The 20,030-nt window shown below is 44.2% G+C and overlaps 1 long non-coding RNA gene across 1 annotated transcript in view; it reads left to right on the forward strand.

Annotated features, from left to right (window-relative positions):
- Window positions 1–30: 30 nt before the first annotated feature.
- Window positions 31–20,030, forward strand: part of LOC120995773 — a 45,264-nt gene continuing 25,264 nt past the window's right edge. The window contains exon 1 of the long non-coding RNA XR_005777664.1: window positions 31–84. This is a non-coding gene — a long non-coding RNA (uncharacterized LOC120995773). The remainder of the gene's footprint in view (window positions 85–20,030) is intronic.

Genomic DNA, 20,030 nt, shown 5'->3' on the forward strand with positions numbered 1-20,030 from the left:
CACTTGCAGGAAGGGGCTTTGTTTGCTCAGCGGGGGAGGACACAGCACATTTGGTAACAGATCAGAGATAACATGGTGCGGAGGGTAATTGTCGTTATTATAATCTTCATGAACAGTATTCAAAAAACTATTCACACCCTTGGATTTTTTTAAATATTTGACACAATTTTTTTATTTTATTTGATTAACAAAAAATATCATCTATAGCAGGCATGGCCAACTTGCGGCTCTCCAGCTGTTGTAAAAATCCCACCATGCCCTGCTGTAGGGTGATAGCTGTAGTAGTCTGGGCATGCTGGGAGTTGTAGTTTTGCAACAGCTGGAGAGCCTCAGGTTGGCCATCCCTGATCTATAGTCATTCATGACTACAAATGGTTTTAGAAATCAGATCATTAGTCAAGCGGCGATTCTAAAAAGTGACTGTGGTATAAATGCAAAATAAAAAAATACATAGTAACATAGTAAGGGTGGGTTCACACTAGCGTTAGGGATTCCATTATGGCTTTCCGTTATAACATGGTTATAACGGAAAATAACGGAATCCATAGGATGGAATGCAAAACGGAAGCCTTTAAGAGGCATTCCGTTTTGCTCCGTCCTAATAGAAGTCTATGGGGGAGGGGGGGGGAGAATGCGTGGCCTAGCCTGTATGGCATGAGGAAGCAAGGTTTAAGTGCTCCTCCAAAATCCTGACTAAAACCCTTTAAACACCCAGAAAATAAGGGGTTATTTAAGCTCCCACCGATACCACTAAAGACCCTCAAGATCTGGGGACATACCGCACTATCCGGATCGCTGCAGACCGGGTTCCAGCCTGAGAACGCAGACAGCGCAGGGGTGGGAGCGGGAAGGAGCCGTGTGGAAGGGCTGTGCAGCGATGCTGTGCTGAGCCCTGAAGGAGTGATGGAAACGCTCTGTGGGGTCTGCGCTACATCGGGAGGCACCGGGAGTGACCAGCTTGAGGTGCGCTGAGGAAGGTGCTAAAGTGACACATGCGACCAGCGGCAGAAGTGGTGAAGGTGCCGCGTGGTGTGCGCCATCTTGGTGTGTCAGAGCTCTCCTACTTAAAGGGAACCTGTCATGTGGATATTTGATTATAATCTAACTAATTATATACAATCATTAACTATTAAAAAGTACCTTAGATGTATTCACTTACTGGTGTGACAGATGGTTACCTCATAATATACACACAAAGATGCCGCATGCTAATGAGCTGATTTGAGTCCAGCGTGATGTCAGTGAGTCCAGCGTTTTTTTAATTCAGAGCTATAGCCACTCCTCTGCCCACCTGCTGCTAATTCATCTATACTAATAAAAGCCCTGTGTACGTGCTCAGGGCTGGTGTCCGTGCGTGTGTGCCGATTATAGAAGTGTGCATGCGCAGCGGACGGACACACACACACAGGCCAATCCAGGTCGCAGAGCCGGGCTCGGGGGCACAGCGGCGGGACAGCAGCGCTCAGGGAGGAGGACGACGGGAGCCGGGCACAGCGGCTTTCAGAGTTATACTCTGCCCGGAGCACACGGGACAGCGCAGCCGTCACAGATCCCAGGGAGCCGTCCACACTGAATGCCGGCTATCTTACTCATTATGCCGCACTGCGCATGCGCCCGCTTCCCCACACGCTCAGTGCAGCCAGACGCCGCTCCATCGGCACACACTCCACGGACACTACATGTGCAGCATCCTATTGTAATGGCAGCGGGGGGCAGTCACTGTATTGCACCGGCCCCGCTCACTCACTACATGGTGAGGCAGGAGGCCGGGCGGGCGGCCAGGCACTGGTAGCGTAACTCACTAAGTGACGCCCCTGCTCCGCCCACTGCATGAATGAAGCAGGCGGCGCAGGCGCATGACATAGTGAGTTACGCTGTCAGTGCCTGGCCGCCCGCCCGGCTTCCTGCCTCACCATGTAGTAAGTGAAGAAGTGAAGATCGCTGCCATTATATTTACACTAAACAGCGACACTGTTATGGGGGGATCTGTGGATGACACATAGCATAAGATGGGGATGGGGACTGGGGATGTCTATATTGAGAGTGTTTTTGAGAGGGTGTGCATGTGTGAGTGATTGTTCCTTCATCAGTCGGAGGCTTTGGTTGCTTTTTTTCTGGTGGGCAAAATAGCGTTAATTAAACTACTTTCCTGGAACATTAGGGGCCTCAACAATAAGATCAAGAGATCTTTAGTGTTTAACTATCTAAAGAATTATAATCCAGATATTGTGTTACTGCAAGAAACGCACCTTCAAGGGAGGAAAGTACTTGCTTTGCGACGTCCTTGGGTAGGCCCTACGTATCATGCAGTGTACTCAAACCATGCTAGGGGGGTTTCAATTTTAATTGCTAAGAGTCTTCCGTTTCAGATAATCTCTGTTCAATTAGATCCTCAGGGCAGATATGTGATTTTGCATGCTAGTGTCAGAGGGTTGCAATATTTAATTGTAGGACTTTATATCCCACCGCCATTCCGCAGAGAAGTCCTAGACCTGATTATAGCTAAGATAGCAATGTTTCCAGTGATGCCCTACATTATTATGGGTGACTATAATGCCACTTTGGATCCAATATGGGACAGATTGAATCCTCAGGCCTCTCACAACAATGCGCTTTCATGTTGGGCTGATACCTATAATCTGACTGAGACTTGGCGGTACTTGCATCCTGCAGATACGCAATTCTCGTGCTACTCGGCTTCCACTGGTTCATTGTCCCGTATAGACTTTCCCTTTATCAGTAAAGATTTATCTCCCTATGTCTGGTCTAGTGACTATCTGCTGAGAGGTGTCTCGGATCATGCCCCCCTCCTTCTGATTTTGTCCCAACCATTGGCTTCAGCAGTTAAACAATGGCGGTTGAACCCCATGTGGTTGGAAGTGGTGAGTGAATGTCTAGACACCATGGGGAACTATTGGAGGGAAAATGAGGGGTCTATAAATCCCCTAGTGGAATGGGATGCCTTTAAATCAGTAGTGAGGGGAACATTGATTTCTGCAATAGCGACACACAGGAAAGAATTCAATATCAAACAAACGAAATTAGAGAGGGAACTGATAGATAGTGAGAGGATGTACATACTAGATCCTTGTAGTGAGAACCAGACTGTGTGGTTAGATGCACAACGTAGGTTTAATTTGCACTTAACTGAGTATACTCAAAAGAAACTCTTAAATCAGAGACAAACCATTTTTTCTGATGGCGATAAATGTGGTAGAGCTTTGGCATATCTGGCGAGATCTGAGTCCCAGCAAACGATAGTGGTGGGAATCCTAAATGAGCAGGGAGTGATGGTGAGGGAGCCTAAAGATGTTTGCCGTCAGTATGCCTCCTACTATATGAATTTGTATGCCCCCAAAACCACGAACCCCCCGGGAGAGATTACCAAATTTCTCGCAGGTATTAACATCCCCTCACTTGATAGAGAGAACAGGGATGCCCTGGCGGCAGACATATCGGATGTAGAAATTGAAGCTGCCATTAACTCATTAGCAACCAAAAAGACCCCGGGCCCTGATGGATTTCCAGCTGAGTGGTATAAGCGATTTTCAAAAGATCTTGTCACTAGAATGAGGAAGCTATTGAGGTATGCGCTGGAACGAGGTTCACTGCCTACTTCCTTTTCGGAGGCAACAATAGTAGTAATACATAAGCAGGGAAAGCCGTCTGACCAGTGTAGCTCTTATCAGCCGATCACACTTCTGAATTTTGACGTAAAATTTTTTGCAAAGATTCTGGCACTGAGATTGAGGGAGGTAATTCTCTCTTTAGTGGGTGTAGATCAGTCGGGTTTCATGCCTGGGAAGACTACCGATATCAATCTCAGACGTTTGTTCACTAATCTTCAGGTTAAACATGATGATCCAGGTATGAGGGTCCTAGCTTCCTTGGATAACGAAAAAGCTTTTGACTCAGTAGAGTGGGACTTTATGTGGGCGGTGTTAGAGCGTATGGGGTTCCCTGCATAATTTTTACGCTGGCTACAGATGCTTCATAGATCCCCCTCGGCAAGAGTCAGAGTGAATGGGTATACATCGGATCCCTTGCCCTTATGTAGAGGCACAAGACAAAGCGGCCCTCTCTCCCCCTTATTATTTGCATTAATAATGGAGCCTCTGTCGATACTCATTTCTTCTGACTCAAATATAGAGGGTTGGGAAATAGCAGGAATTACAGAGAAACTTTCGCTATATGCTGACTACATGTTGGTATACCTGGCTGATCCAGGGAAGTCCTAAGATACCCTTTTACAGGTTGTGGACCATTTTGGTAGCTTTTCGGGACTTCGTGTGAACTGGCTAAGTCGAGTCTCTGCCCAATTGATAGATTTGTTCCAACTCACATCTCATTGAATTCTAGGCTTCAGGTTGTTGAGCAATTTGCATATTTGGGGATTGTCATTCACAAAGAGATGACAAAGTTTTATGACCTAAATGTTGTTCCTACAATGCAATATTTTACTAAGAAATTAGAAGCTTGGGAGAACTTACCTCTGAACCTTTTGGGCGTATCAACATTATAAAAATGATTCTCCTCCCAAAGCTGCTATACTTATATAGGGCTGTCCCGATGCTACTCCCCAAGAAACATTTCACTACACTGGATAAAGCAATTACTCCTTTTCTATGGAACAAATCCTCTCCCAGAATAGCGAAACGTACCCTTCAGGCAACCTACCTACAGGGAGGCCTTGCTTTGCCAAATATGTACATGTACTATGTGGCGGTACAGCTGAGCTACGTGGCCTGGTGGGTGTGGGCAGATTCGGGCAATCCGGCAGTGGTGCTGGAGGCAGCATTCATGGGGTCCTTTGAAGCACTTACGAATTTGGCATACAGGGGAGGGGCGGGCTCGGCAGAACACTATACCAAAGCTATGGCTGCGGTAGTGAAGATCTGGGTCAAATGGAGTCCGGTGAGCATTTCTAGAGAGAATATTCCTACTTGGTCACCCTATATGCCTCTATGGAAAAATAGAGGCTTGCCGGAATTGCTCTCGTTAGTAGAGTTCGAATTTTGGCCCCAAAAGGGGGTGCGTTAACTCTAACAATTATACGAGAAAGGCTTGTTTAGATCTTTTAGTAGTTTGAAGCAAGAATTTAATCTTCCCCAACATAGTCTGTTCAGATACTTTCAGCTCAGACATGCCTGTCAAGCGCAATTTGGTAGAGAACCTCTAAAGCTGGAGTGTGGCCCGATAGAAGCAGTAATTAGGAGGGTTCCTCTAGTCAAACCTGTGTCGGCTCTCTATGCGTCACTAATGATGCTGCAGGATTCTCCCCTTGATAACTCATTGGTCAAGTGGAGAAGAGACGTAGCAGTTCTAGAAGATGTACATATTAAGGAAATTGGTCATGCATGGAGATCTACAGTGGTAAGCGCTAGGGATCAATTGATTCAAGTTAAGTGGCTCCATAGGATATACTATACCCCTGAGAGACTATTCAAAATGGGTAAATTACCAGATCCGCAATGTACGAGGTGTGGGCATGAAAAGTGCTGCCTAATACATATGATCTGGCAGTGTCCAGTCATATATAGCTTCTGGGAAGGGATCCATGCCTATATTAACGACAAACTGGGCTTTTCCAATGTCTGTACTCAGCTGACGAGTCTGCTGGGGATAGCTAATGGGGTTGTTCCCACCAAATTCGGCAATAAACTATACAGGATTGTCTTGTTTTATGCAAGGAAAACCATCCTCCTTAATTGGAAACCCCCTAAGAGTCCTACGGTGCAGCAATGGATACAAATAATCAATGCTGACCTTGAGTTATATACAAGTTTATTTATGTACGTTGAGGAACCCCAGACCGTTTTATGAAAATCTGGGATCCCTGGATTAGTGCCCAAACGCTGATGCCTTAGGTGGCTGCGATATCTGGGCTCTGGCTGATGAAGGAGAGTGTGAATGAGTGTGTGTATGCAGTACTCTATATTATTCCAGGACATATTCTGATGGGTGCTATTCACAATATCTTGCTATTATCCACTGATGTCTTGCTCAATGGGCTAACAGAACACTGTGGTGATTAATCCCATGCTTATCTATGTACTGCTTCTGTGTGATTTTCCTTCCAATGGTGTGTTTGTAATGTTTTTTGTTAAAATTTAATAAATAGAGACTAAAAATAAATAAATATAGAAGTCTATGGGAAAACATAACGGAACCGTCAGGGTCCTGTTATGCAAGACGGAAAACAAAGTCCTGTTTTGTTTTCCGTCTTGCATAACGAGACCCAGACGGATCCGTTATGCTTTCCCATAGACTTCTATTAGGACGGAGAGCAAACGGAATGCCTTTTAAAGGCTTCAGTTTTGCATTCCGTCATAATGCAAGTCTATAGGCAGCAAAACTGATCCGTCCTTCTGTCTTATGGATTCCGTTATTTTCCGTTATAACCATGTTATAACGGAAAGCCATAACGGACTCCATAACGCTAGTGTGAACCCACCCTAACATAGTTTATAAGGCTGAAAAAAGACATCTGTCCATCCAGTTCAGCCTGTTATCCTGCAAGTTGATTCAGAGGAAGGAAAAATAAAAAAATTCCTTCCCGACTCCAATCAGGCAATCAGAATAACTCCCTGGATCAACGACCCCTCTCTAGTAGCTATAGCCTGTAATATTATTACACTCCAGAAATACATCCAGGCCCTTCTTGATCTCTTTTATTGTACTCACCATCACTACCTCCTCAGGCAGAGAGTTCCATAGTCTCACTGCTCTTACCGTAAAGAATCCTTTTCTATGTTTGTATACAAACCTTCTTTCCTCCAGATGCAGAGGATGTCCCCTTGTCACAGTCACAGTCCTGGGGTTAAATACCGTATTTTTCGCCCCATAAGACGCACTTTTTCTCCCCCCAAAATGGGGGAAAAATGCCCCTGCGTCTTATGGGGCGAATGCTGGCAGTTTTACATCGCAATCTGCGATGTACGAGCGAGCGGGGGAGGGACTGGGAGGAGGAGCTGGGGGCCGGCAATAGAGTCGGGGCGGTGCAGTCAGTGTACTATAGCCCCGCCGCTCCGGTATACTAATATAAAATGTCTTATTTCACGTGCCTGCGCCGCCTACTTTATGAATGAAGCAGGCGGCGCAGGCAAGTGACGTCAGTGAGTGACGCGCCGGCCGCCCGGCCTGCCTGCCTGCGTTGTACTGAAGCGGTTAGGATGTACGGTACTATTAGGAGTTGGGGGGCATGTTTAATAACTATTAATTGAATAAGACATTTTATATTAGTATACTGGAGTGGCGGGGAATCTGTGGATGACATTTTTATGGGGGACATCTGTGGATGGCACAGTTATGGGCTGGGGGGGTCTGTGGATGGCACTGTTATGGGCTGGGGGGTCTGTGGATGGCACTGTTATGGGCTGGGGGGGTCTGTGGATGGCACTGTTATGGGGTGGGGGGGGTCTGTGGATGGCACATATATAACATTGCTATCCACAGATCCCCCCCTGTAACAGTGCCAGCCACAGATCCCCCTGTAACAGTGCAAGCCACAGATCCCCCCCATAACAGTGTCCGTCACAGATCCCCCCCATAACAGTGTCCGTCATCCACAGATCCCCCATAACAGTGTCCGTCATCCACAGATCCCCCCATAACAGTGTCCGTCATCCACAGATCCCCCATAACAGTGTCCGTCATCCACAGATCCCCCATAACAGTGTCCGTCATCCACAGATCCCCCCATAACAGTGTCCGTCATCCACAGATCCCCCCATAACAGTGTCCGTCATCCACAGATCCCCCCATAACAGTGTCCGTCATCCACAGATCCCCCCATAACAGTGTCTGTCATCCACAGATCCCCCGATAACAGTGTCTGTCATCCACAGATCCCCCCATAACAGTGTCCGTCATCCACAGATCCCCCCATAACAGTGTCCGTCATCCACAGATCCCCCCATAACAGTGTCTGTCATCCACAGATCCCCCAATAACAGTGTCCGTCATCCACAGATCCCCCCATAACAGTGTCCGTCATCCACAGATCCCCCCATAACAGTGTCCGTCATCCACAGATCCCCCCATAACAGTGTCCTTCACAGATCCCCAGTAATAGTGCCATCCACAGACCACCATTACAGGGAGTGCAGAATTATTAGGCAAGTTGTATTTTTGAGGATTCATTTTATTATTGAACAACAACCATGTTCTCAATGAACCCAAAAAACTCATTAATATCAAAGCTGAATATTTTTGGAAGTAGTTTTTAGTTTGTTTTTAGTTTTAGCTATTTTAGGGGGATATCTGTGTGTGCAGGTGACTATTACTGTGCATAATTATTAGGCAACTTAACAAAAAACAAATATATACCCATTTAAATTATTAATTTTTACCAGTGAAATCAATATAACATCTCAACATTCACAAATATACATTTCTGACATTCAAAAACAAAACAAAAACAAATCAGTGACCAATATAGCCACCTTTCTTTGCAAGGACACTCAAAAGCCTGCCATCCATGGATTCTGTCAGTGTTTTGATCTGTTCACCATCAACATTGCGTGCAGCAGCAACCACAGTCTCCCAGACACTGTTCAGAGAGGTGTACTGTTTTCCCTCCTTGTAAATCTCACATTTGATGATGGACCACAGGTTCTCAATGGGGTTCAGATCAGGTGAACAAGGAGGCCATGTCATTAGATTTTCTTCTTTTATACCCTTTCTTGCCAGCCACGCTGTGGAGTACTTGGACGCGTGTGATGGAGCATTGTCCTGCATGAAAATCATGTTTTTCTTGAAGGATGCAGACTTCTTCCTGTACCACTGCTTGAAGAAGGTGTCTTCCAGAAACTGGCAGTAGGACTCGGTGTTGAGCTTGACTCCATCCTCAACCCGAAAAGGCCCCACAAGCTCATCTTTGATGATACCAGCCCAAACCAGTACTCCACCTCCACCTTGCTGGCGTCTGAGTCGGACTGGAGCTCTCTGCCCTTTACCAATCCAGCCACGGGCCCATCCATCTGGCCCATCAAGACTCACTCTCATTTCATCAGTCCATAAAACCTTAGAAAAATCAGTCTTGAGATATTTCTTGGCCCAGTCTTGACGTTTCAGCTTGTGTGTCTTGTTCAGTGGTGGTCGTCTTTCAATCTTTCTTACCTTGGCTATGTCTCTGAGTATTGCACACCTTGTGCTTTTGGGCACTCCAGTGATGTTGCAGCTCTGAAATATGGCCAAACTGGTGGCAAGTGGCATCTTGGCAGCTGCACGCTTGACTTTTCTCAGTTCATGGGCAGTTATTTTGCGCCTTGGTTTTTCCACACGCTTCTTGCGACCCTGTTGACTATTTTGAATGAAACGCTTGATTGTTCGATGATCACGCTTCAGAAGCTTTGCAATTTTAAGAGTGCTGCATCCCTCTGCAAGATATCTCACTATTTTTGACTTTTCTGAGCCTGTCAAGTCCTTCTTTTGACCCATTTTGCCAAAGGAAGGGAAGTTGCCTAATAATTCTGCACACCTAATATAGGGTGTTGATGTCATTAGACCACACCCCTTCTCATTACAGAGATGCACATCACCTAATATGCTTAATTGGTAGTAGGCTTTCGAGCCTATACAGCTTGGAGTAAGACAACATGCATAAAGAGGATGATGTGGTCAAAATACTCATTTGCCTAATAATTCTGCACGCAGTGTAGTTCCAAACCCACCAAAAGCACACCTTTTGGTTCAAATTTTTTTTTTCTTATTTTCCTCCCCAAAAACCTAGGTGCGTCTTATGGGCCGGTGCGTCTTATAGGGCGAAAAATACAGTAGATGATCGGATAGATCTCTACTGACCCCTGATATATTTATACATATTTATTAGATCTCCCCTCAGTCATCTTTTTTCTAAAGTGAATAACCCTAATTTTGATAATCTTTCAGGGTACTGTAGTCCCCCCATTCCAGTTATTACTTTAGTTGCCCTCCTCTGTACCCTCTCCAGCTCAGCTATGTCTGCCTTGTTCACAGGAGCCCAGAACTGTACACAGTACTCCATGTGTGGTCTGACTAATGATTTGTAAAGTGGTAGGACTATGTTCTCATCACGGGCATCTATGCCCCTTTTGATGCAGCCTATTATCTTATTCAGCTGCTTGACACTGGTTTCTACAGCTTATAAAAGTCAAGAATTTGTTGTTGCGTTGCCTTTATTCTCCGTTTCACATTATAGGTTACATATAGTGGACATCACCCCCCACCACCTCCGGTTAGGTTGACATGTTTCGGACTACAATGTTCTTAATCATAACCTTATGGTGTGTCCGGTTTCAGGGAGTCTTATGGACCTCATCCTCCAATAGACAGGTACGCAAGAAAGACGGCGGAGGGAAAAGCTAATAGTGGGGGAGGGGAACACAGAACAGGTGAGAAAAATAGTAGGAAGGTAATAAGAGGAGGAGAGAACCACGATCCCTGAGCCGGGCACATCACACCCAAACTCCTGTGACACTAAGGGCTCATACACACAAACGTATTTTATTTCCGCTTCCGTTCCGGGGTTTTTTGCGGACTGTATGCGGAACCATTCACTTCAATGGGTCCGTAAAAACAACGGAAGGTACTTTGTGTACATTGCGTTTCCGTATTTCCGTTCCGCAAAAAAGTAGTGCATGTCCTATTATTTCCGCAAATCACAGTCCGAGGCCCCATTCAAGTCAATGGGTCCGCAAAAAATACAGAACGCACACGGGACATATCCGTATGTCATCCGTATTTTGCGGATCCTTACTGTAGAAATGCTATACCCAGCCCATATTGCTCATGTGTTTGGTGATTAATAAGTTACTGTTTCCGTTTCCGATCCACAAAAAACAGATCAAATACGGAAACCATACGGATATGTTTTGTGGAATAACGGAACAGGAGGACTTAAATCAGAGAAAAAAACCTCAGATGCGGAACAACAGATCAGTGAAAAACAGACCCCAAAACAACAACGGTCGTGTGCAAAATGAACAAATCACAAACATTTGTCGCAATAAACATAAATAGACAAGCCAACAAAATTCAGATCGCGCTAAAAACCTTTTGATATGTATCTGGCAAATACGCTACATTCCATGTTCCTTAAAAAAAATGCACAATGTAAATATGATCCAAACCTAAATTCAGACTATACAGCTAAAAACCAAGGGGAAAGCAACAGGGGGAAAAGGCGGTACCCTCCATGTAGTTCCCTCTCTGTGTTAACAGTGACACTACATGGCCTGTGAAGTAAATTCCCAATATCAATCAATATAAAATAATGCAGCATTGAATAAAAGTGCATAAATTCTTTTTTCAAGTTAAGTCCAGATGGAAACCTAGTATTCAGTCTAAAAATCCAATATGCCTTCCGTAACAGGATTTTTAAAAAAAATATTACCTCCTCTTGCAGGAACTGTCACTTTCTCAAAGCAAAAGTGCGTAAACTATTCATGTTGCGATTTTGTTCCACTATAAAATGGTTCGCTGCATTGGATATGCCCGTTACTAGGGGGTTAACAATGTAATTAAGATGCTTGACGTTATAAGGTTGGATAGCTCTCCAATTGGATAGCGTGGGTATTGCATGTACATAATTGCCTCTCTACCTGTATATTTGTTGCTATTTCGCTACCCTGCATGAACATGTCTGTTAAGTACCTGTAATTGCACTTGGCTAGACTAGCTTGATACAACAGCATGACTTTTAAACCCTAGAACATACATATTATAGGGCTTTATCTATTTGCGCTATATCAGATTGAGCACCGATATGTCTTTATGTCCTTTGCAACATTTACCAATTGGATGCTGCATGGGGCTGGACCAGCCAATTGCATGAACAGGTTTTACCTCCACAGTACACGTATTACAGGGATCCGCTCTCTTGTGCCTTGTCAGATTTTACTTTTTATTCCTTAATTCCACCATTACTGCCTATCACCCCACTTTAAATTGGGTTGAGCACGGAATGATTCACCATAGAATAAACCCACGACCAAAGCTACCTACCCACCATGGATTACCCCGATGGAGATGACCCCACAGGATCCCCAGATGACAGACGACGCTCTCTTGACATGCCATATCGACACGTCTTCCTCTTTCTGTACACAATTCTATCGATATGTTATGTGCTGTATGTCTATTCCGCACCTATTTGTAACACTATATACAGTGTACGATTTTCCTTAAAACAAATCCAATGCTGTAAGTTTTTTTGCACATGTATTGTAATCATTGTACACGTATTTATTGTGATACCTTGTATGCCTTTCCAGTTACACTGAAGAAGGCTATTAAGCCGAAAACGTTTTTTTGACTGGAACCGCACTAAATAAAGCTTTATACTGAAATTCAAAGTGGAGTACAGGAGTCCTTTTACACTATATATCTGGTTTGGGAACCATCTCCTAATACCCACGCTATCCAATTGGAGAGCTATCCAACCTTATAACGTCTCAATTTCCCTTTTGGAAAATAACTCCAGAATGTCGACCTTTTCATACAACGAAGAGGAAAGAGAGCGCATTCTGTCTCAAGTAACAACATCAAGGGATTTCCTGCAGGTCCCGACATCGGACATTAAAAGCAGAGATCCTGAAAAAGAATCCCGTCGTCTGATTAACCATCAACTCCACAGCGCCACATTGGCAGAATACATCAAGGAACAACGCATCCCAAGGGGTCTGCGTATGACCATCCGACCAACTCTATTCAAAGATGACCCAACCTACTGCGACCAATTCCAACAAATTCTCAACCGCTGTTCTTTTGATCTTATGACCCTCACAGTTTCCTTTCTACAGACCAGTATCCAGAAAATGGAAGAACAGATTAGAACAGCCGAGCAACAGCTACAAGCAACACTCCCCACAGCGGACTACAACATCTTCAAAGAGAAACTCTCAAATACGGCTGCCACCCATAAACGCGACATCGAGAGTATGAAGCGGAAAAAATTCCAAAGAGACGCCGAGGACTACCGCACCAACAGGGTATATAAATGGCAAAATAACTACCCTCGCCCTCCACTGGAACGACAAAGAGATTACCTCTCTTCTTCAGACTCCTCAATCTCTAGCCACGACAGCCGCTACAGATCAGACAACCTTCCACCCAACCATCCGGGACCCAGAAGAAACCGCAGCCGCAGAGGGAGACAAGATACAGCTGGAGCATATACGGGAAGGACGACTAGATCGCAGGTAATGGAGACATCCTTGCAATCACTAGTCATAAACATCTCATCCAAAACACTGACACCTACACAAATACAGGTATTGCAGAAGGGCCTCTCCTTCTGTCCATCTTACAAATTTGACACTTTTCAGACTGAACTGGATCTCCATAGGTTCTTCAGGAACCTACGGCTCAAGGTCCACTTCGGTAAGGAGGACAAGTGGTCCTCCCCTCACCATACCACCTTGGATGAGGGGAGAGCATTGATCTCCTCAAAAGACTTAGGCCTTAAACCGAAAAGCACTTACCACCCCCCTAAGAACTCCCACCCAGTGGAAACCTTTATTACACTGGTGACGAGGGACACGGAGAATCTCAGGAGGGACATCGAAAGGGGAAAAGTTTCATGTCAATCCAACCTATCGCAAGACGAACGTAATGCCCTAACATGTCTTCAAAAAGATAAGGAACTAACCATCAAACCCGCCGACAAAGGCGGAGCTCTGGTGGTTATGGACAAAAGGGATTACCTTGAGGAAATCCATAGACAATTGAACGACACCAATATCTATGAGCGGGTACCACGTAACCCGATCTCGTCCATTAGGGATAATATCCAGCAGGCCCTGATAACCCATCTAGACAGGGGCACCATAGATAAAGAAACAGTATCCTATCTATCTAAAAGACACCCAATAACGCCAGTATTATATATACTACCAAAAGTTCACAAACGTCTCAACAAACCACCAGGACGCCCAATAGTCTCATCCTCTGACTCAATTCTGTCCCCCCTCTCTGAATTCCTAGAGAAGATCCTCACACCCAAAATCAAAACCACCAAGTCCTTTCTTCTTGACACATCTACATTTCTACATCTCATAAGGGATATCAAACAGGTGCAGCCAGACTCTATTCTAGCCACCCTTGATGTGGTAAGCCTCTACACGTCAATAACACGTGACAAAGGCCTAGCGGCCACCAAGAGATTACTTGAAACAACGGGCACCAAACCTGAAGTTTTATCACTATGTATGGACCTCCTACATCTTGTACTTACCCAAAACTATTTTCTGTTTGAAGACGATTTCTTCATTCAGAAACAGGGGACCGCGATGGGGGCACACATGGCGCCCCCGTACGCTAACTGCTACATGGCTATGTTTGAGGAAGACCACATCTATACGAACACAGAATTTCAACAACACATAACAACCTGGAAAAGATACATCGATGATGTCTTCTGCATATGGAACAGCACGATAGAATCATTACACGACTTCCTCACATACCTAAATTCCATTTGGCCTGAACTCCAGTTCACCCTACACCACAGCAGCACATCAATCAACTTCCTCGACACCATAGTCTCAAAGGAACCCGATGGTGTTCTACATACTGACCTCTACACAAAACCCACAGACCGTAATAGTCTACTGCATTATTCCAGTTTTCATCCCACCAGCATGAAAAAATCCCTCCCACGATCACAATTTCAAAGGATATCCCGCATAGTCGACAACACGACAACAAAAGAAATGAGACTAAATGAAATGTCCACACGCTTTCTCAATAGGGGCTACCCTAGCACTGTGATAAAAGAATGCTTACAACCTAGCCAGAAGGTCCGGGTGAAACAGACCCAAAGGGTACCGTTCGTACACACATTTCACCCCTTCTCGCATAAGATTCAACACATTTTACGCAGACACTGGCACCTCCTTCACCAGGCGTATCCACACATCGAGGCATTCTCACTTCCCTTCCTCCCATGCAATAGACGTCCCAAGAACCTGAAAGACATGCTTGTAAGGGCAGATGTGGGCTCCAATATCAAGAAGCCGAGACAGTTGCTCCTACAAACACAGCGCAAAGGCACATTTCCGTGCCTTCATTGCGCACAATGCTCGCACGTCACGAAAGGTGACAAGATCTTCCACCCTTTAACAGGGAAAGGGATCCCTATAAAAGGTTTTTTCACCTGCGACTCCACCAACGTAATTTACGTCATTAAATGCCCCTGCGGCCTAACTTATGTAGGCGAAACAACCCAGACCATTAGGGACAGGATATGCCAGCATAAGTCCAACATCCGATGTGAAAACAATCACCTGCCCATTCCCGCACATTTTGCGGCCAAACGCCACACTATTGCCCAACTGCGATTCCAAGTATTGGAACAGGTAACGGTCCCCAGAAGGGGCGGAGACCTATCACGTCTCCTCATGAACAGGGAAGCCATGTGGATCCACCGTCTGCAAACGCTGGAACCCAAGGGACTCAACCGGGATTATGAAATAGGGAGCTTTATATAGCTCCTACAGTAACAAAAATCCCTTCTTTCCTCCCTTTCATCAATGTTCACAAAATAACAGGTTATCTATCTTAATCATATGAACACTACCGGCGGACGATATGTTCAATATAATGTAAAATTCTGTAAATTTTGCTAGAAAGTATCTTGGAATCGCAAACGACGGTGACACCGGTGCCAATGGTCTACAATTTAACATGCAACATGTACATTTGATATATATATATATGACTGTATTAATGCAATTTAACCGCATGACTGTACTAATGCAAATCAACTACATGTATTATCTGCATAGAGCACTGAAAACTAGACCACTCCTTTTTGTGTATATATTGAATTTTTTATGAATTTTTATATATATATATATATTTTTTTTATATATATTGATCTTTACAAACTTGGACCATTACTTTCAACGGATACAATACTAATGACACCTCTATTCCGATTTTAGAGCAGATATTGAACTTCATCCAAGTTCACTAACAAGAGATGACTAGATCATATCCTTTTTGAGATTCATCCTTCTGGTGGTCATTTATAGGTAACTATAACAGAAACCCTCCTAAATCCCAGCCACAGCGTCATTTATAGGTAACTATAACAGAAACTCTCCTAAATCCCAGCCACATCGCCTCCCCAGCACAGACAGCTACTGACACGGCAAAGAGACCTGGCGCATGCGCAAATATTGAAACAGCCGGCAGATCCAACACCCGACGCATGCGCAATGATAGAAGAAACAGGCCGCTCCAACGTCCGCCCAGACACGACATGCGCATGCGCATATCCTCACTGAAAGCTCCGGACGCCATCATGGCATACCCGGAAGTATGCCAGCCAGTATCCGCCCCCCAATCATGCAGCGCAGCCGAACCTCCTCATAAAGGGGAACGGAGACACAGCATACAGCATGGCTACCCGGACTATAGGCCTCAGCCTCCCGGACCACGTGCCTTAGGAACATAGAGCCCAACCAAGAGCAGCGTTTTCTGCCACCCACTGAGGGAATCCACCCCCACTCAGCTTTACACACCTTGCGGCAACAATCCGGGTAAGGACAGACAATGACTTATACCGCATCAATATTGCATGTACATAATTGCCTCTCTACCTGTATATTTGTTGCTATTTTGCTACCCTGCATGAACATGTCTGTTAAGTACCTGTAATTGCACTTGGCTAGACTAGCTTGATACAACAGCATGACTTTTAAACCCTAGAACATACATATTATAGGGCTTTATCTATTTGCGCTATATCAGATTGAGCACCGATATGTCTTTATGTCCTTTGCAACATTTACCAATTGGATGCTGCATGGGGCTGGACCAGCCAATTGCATGAACAGGTTTTACCTCCACAGTACACGTATTACAGGGATCCGCTCTCTTGTGCCTTGTCAGATTTTACTTTTTATTCCTTAATTCCACCATTACTGCCTATCACCCCACTTTAAATTGGGTTGAGCACGGAATGATTCACCATAGAATAAACCCACGACCAAAGCTACCTACCCACCATGGATTACCCCAATGGAGATGACCCCACAGGATCCCCAGATGACAGACGACGCTCTCTTGACATGCCATATCGACACGTCTTCCTCTTTCTGTACACAATTCTATCGATATGTTATGTGCTGTATGTCTATTCCGCACCTATTTGTAACACTATATACAGTGTACGATTTTCCTTAAAACAAATCCAATGCTGTAAGTTTTTTTGCACATGTATTGTAATCATTGTACACGTATTTATTGTGATACCTTGTATGCCTTTCCAGTTACACTGAAGAAGGCTATTAAGCCGAAAACGTTTTTTTGACTGGAACCGCACTAAATAAAGCTTTATACTGAAATTCAAAGTGGAGTACAGGAGTCCTTTTACACAGTAATTAAGATGCTCTCGCAACCTTGCCTTGAATTGTCTGCTTGTGCTTCCCACATACAGTAGATATAAAAAGTCTACACACCCCTGTTAAAATGTCAGGTTACAGCACTCATACTTTTTGGGTATGAGTCTATCAGCATGGCACATTTTGACTTGGCAAGATTTGCCCACTCTTCTTTGCAAAAACACTCCAAATCGGTCAGATTGTGAGGGCATCTCCTGTGCACAGCCCTCTTCAGATCACCCCACAGATTTTCAATCGGATTCATGTCTGGGCTCTGGCGGGTCCATTCCAAAACTTTAATCTTCTTCTGGTGAAGCCTTTGTTGATTTGGATGTATGCTTTGGGTCGTTGTCATGCTGAAAGATGAAGTTCCTCTTCATGTTCAGCTTTCTAGTAGAAGCCTGAAGGTTTTGTGCCAATATTGACTGGTATTTGGAACTGTTCATAATTCCCTCTAGCTTAACTAAGGCCCCAGTTCCAGCTGAAGAAAAACAGCCCCTTGGCATGATGCTGCCACCACCATGCTTCACTGTATGGTGTTCTTTTGGTGATGTGCAGTGTTGTTTTTTCGCCAAACAAATCTTTTGGAATTATGGCCAAAAAGTTCAACCTTGGTTTCATCAGACCATAACACCTTTTCCCACATGCTTTTGGGACACTTCAGATGTGTTTTTGCAAAATGTAGCCTGGCTTGGATGTTTTTCTTTGTAAGAAAAGGCTTTCGTCTTGCCACTCTACAGCATAGCCCAGACATATGAAGAATACGGGAGATTGTTGTCACATGTACCACACAGTCAGTACTTGCCAGATATTCCTGCAGCTCCTTTAATGTTGCTGTAGGCCTCTTGGTAGCCTTCCAGACCAGTTTTCTTCTCGTCTTTTCATCAATTTTGGAGTGACGTCCAGTTCTTGGTAATGTCACTGTTGTGCCATATTTTCTCCACTTGATGATGACTGTCTTCACTGTGTTCCATGGTATATCTAATGCCTTGGAAATTCTTTTGTATCCTTCTCCTGACTGATACCTTTTAACAATGAGATCCCTCTGATGCTTTGGAAGCTCTCTGTGGACCATGGCTTTTGCTGTGGGATGCGACTAAGAAACCTTCAGGAAAGACCAACTAGAGCAGCTGAACTTTATTTGAGGTTAATCAGAGGCACTTTAAATGATGGCAGGTGTATGCTGACTCCTATTTAACAGAATTTTGAATGTGATTGCTTAATTCTGAACACAGTTACATCCCCAGTTATAGAGGATATGCACACTTATGCAACCACATTATTTTAGTTTTATTTGTTTTCTTCCCTCCACCTAAAAGATTTCAGTTTGTTTTTCAATTGAGTTGTACAGTTTATAGGTTACATTAAAGGTGGAAAAAGTTCTGAAATGATTTATCTTTGTCTCATTTTTTTACATCACAGAAACCTGACATTTTACCAGGGGTGTGTAGACTTTTTATATCCACTGTACATCAGATCACATAAGGTGCATTTTATGGCATAGATCACACCTGTCGTATTACAATTAATATGACTTCTGATCGGGAAAGTATCAGTATTTGTGGAATTATCAAACTCTGTTGTTTGCACAGTAAATTTGCAGGTTTTACAGGGGTGTCCCCCACATTTGGTAAATCCCCTGTATTTTAACCAAGTGTCTTTAATTTTCTTAGGGGTATGAATGAATAATGATGGGGACAGAGAGTTAGCTAGAGTTTTAGGTCTCCTTGAGACAATCTGGCACCCATTTTCCAGAGTATCATATAGAATATTGTCGTCATATAATATAGGGAGACATTTCCTAATCGCTTGCTGTATTTCAGAGAACTGCCGGCTATAGGTAACAACTAGTGTAGGTTTGTCACCCTTCTTTATATTTTTGTTTATATTTTTATATTTTTTATTGTCCTGTATTGTATTGGGTTTTACATTCTTAAACAATAATTCCATCCTACATTTATTATTAGCTACAGTACAGACCAAAAGTTTGGACACACCTTCTCATTCAAAGAGTTTTCTTTATTTTCATGACTATGAAGGCACCAAAACTATGAATTAACACATGTGGAATTATATACATAACAAACAAGTGTGAAACAACAGAAAATATGTCATATTCTAGGTTCTTCAAAGTTGCCACCTTTTGCTTTGATTACTGCTTTGCACACTCTTGGCATTCTCTTGATGACCTTCAAGAGGTAGTCCCCTGAAATGATCTTCCAACAGTCTTGAAGGAGTTCCCACAGATGCTTAGCACTTGTTGGCCCTTTTGCCTTCACTCTGTGGTCCAGCTCACCCCAAACCATCTCGATTGGGTTCAGGTCCGGTGACTGTGGAGGCCAGGTCATCTGGCGCAGCACCCCATCACTCTCCTTCATGGTCAAATAGCCCTTACTTTCAAAGTTTTCCCAATTTTTTGGCTGACTGACTGACCTTAATTTCTTAAAGTAATGATGGCCACTCGTTTTTCTTTACTTAGCTGCTTTTTTCTTGCCATAATACAAATTCTAACAGTCTATTCAGTAGGACTATCAGCTGTGTATCCACCTGACTTCTCCTCAACGCAACTGATGGTCCCAACCCCATTTATAAGGCAAGAAATCCCACTTATTAAACCTTACAGGGCACACCTGTGAAGTGAAAACCATTTCAGGGGACTAC

Source organism: Bufo bufo, chromosome 3, assembly GCF_905171765.1.
Source record: "Bufo bufo chromosome 3, aBufBuf1.1, whole genome shotgun sequence".
NCBI classification, from domain to species: domain Eukaryota; kingdom Metazoa; phylum Chordata; class Amphibia; order Anura; family Bufonidae; genus Bufo; species Bufo bufo.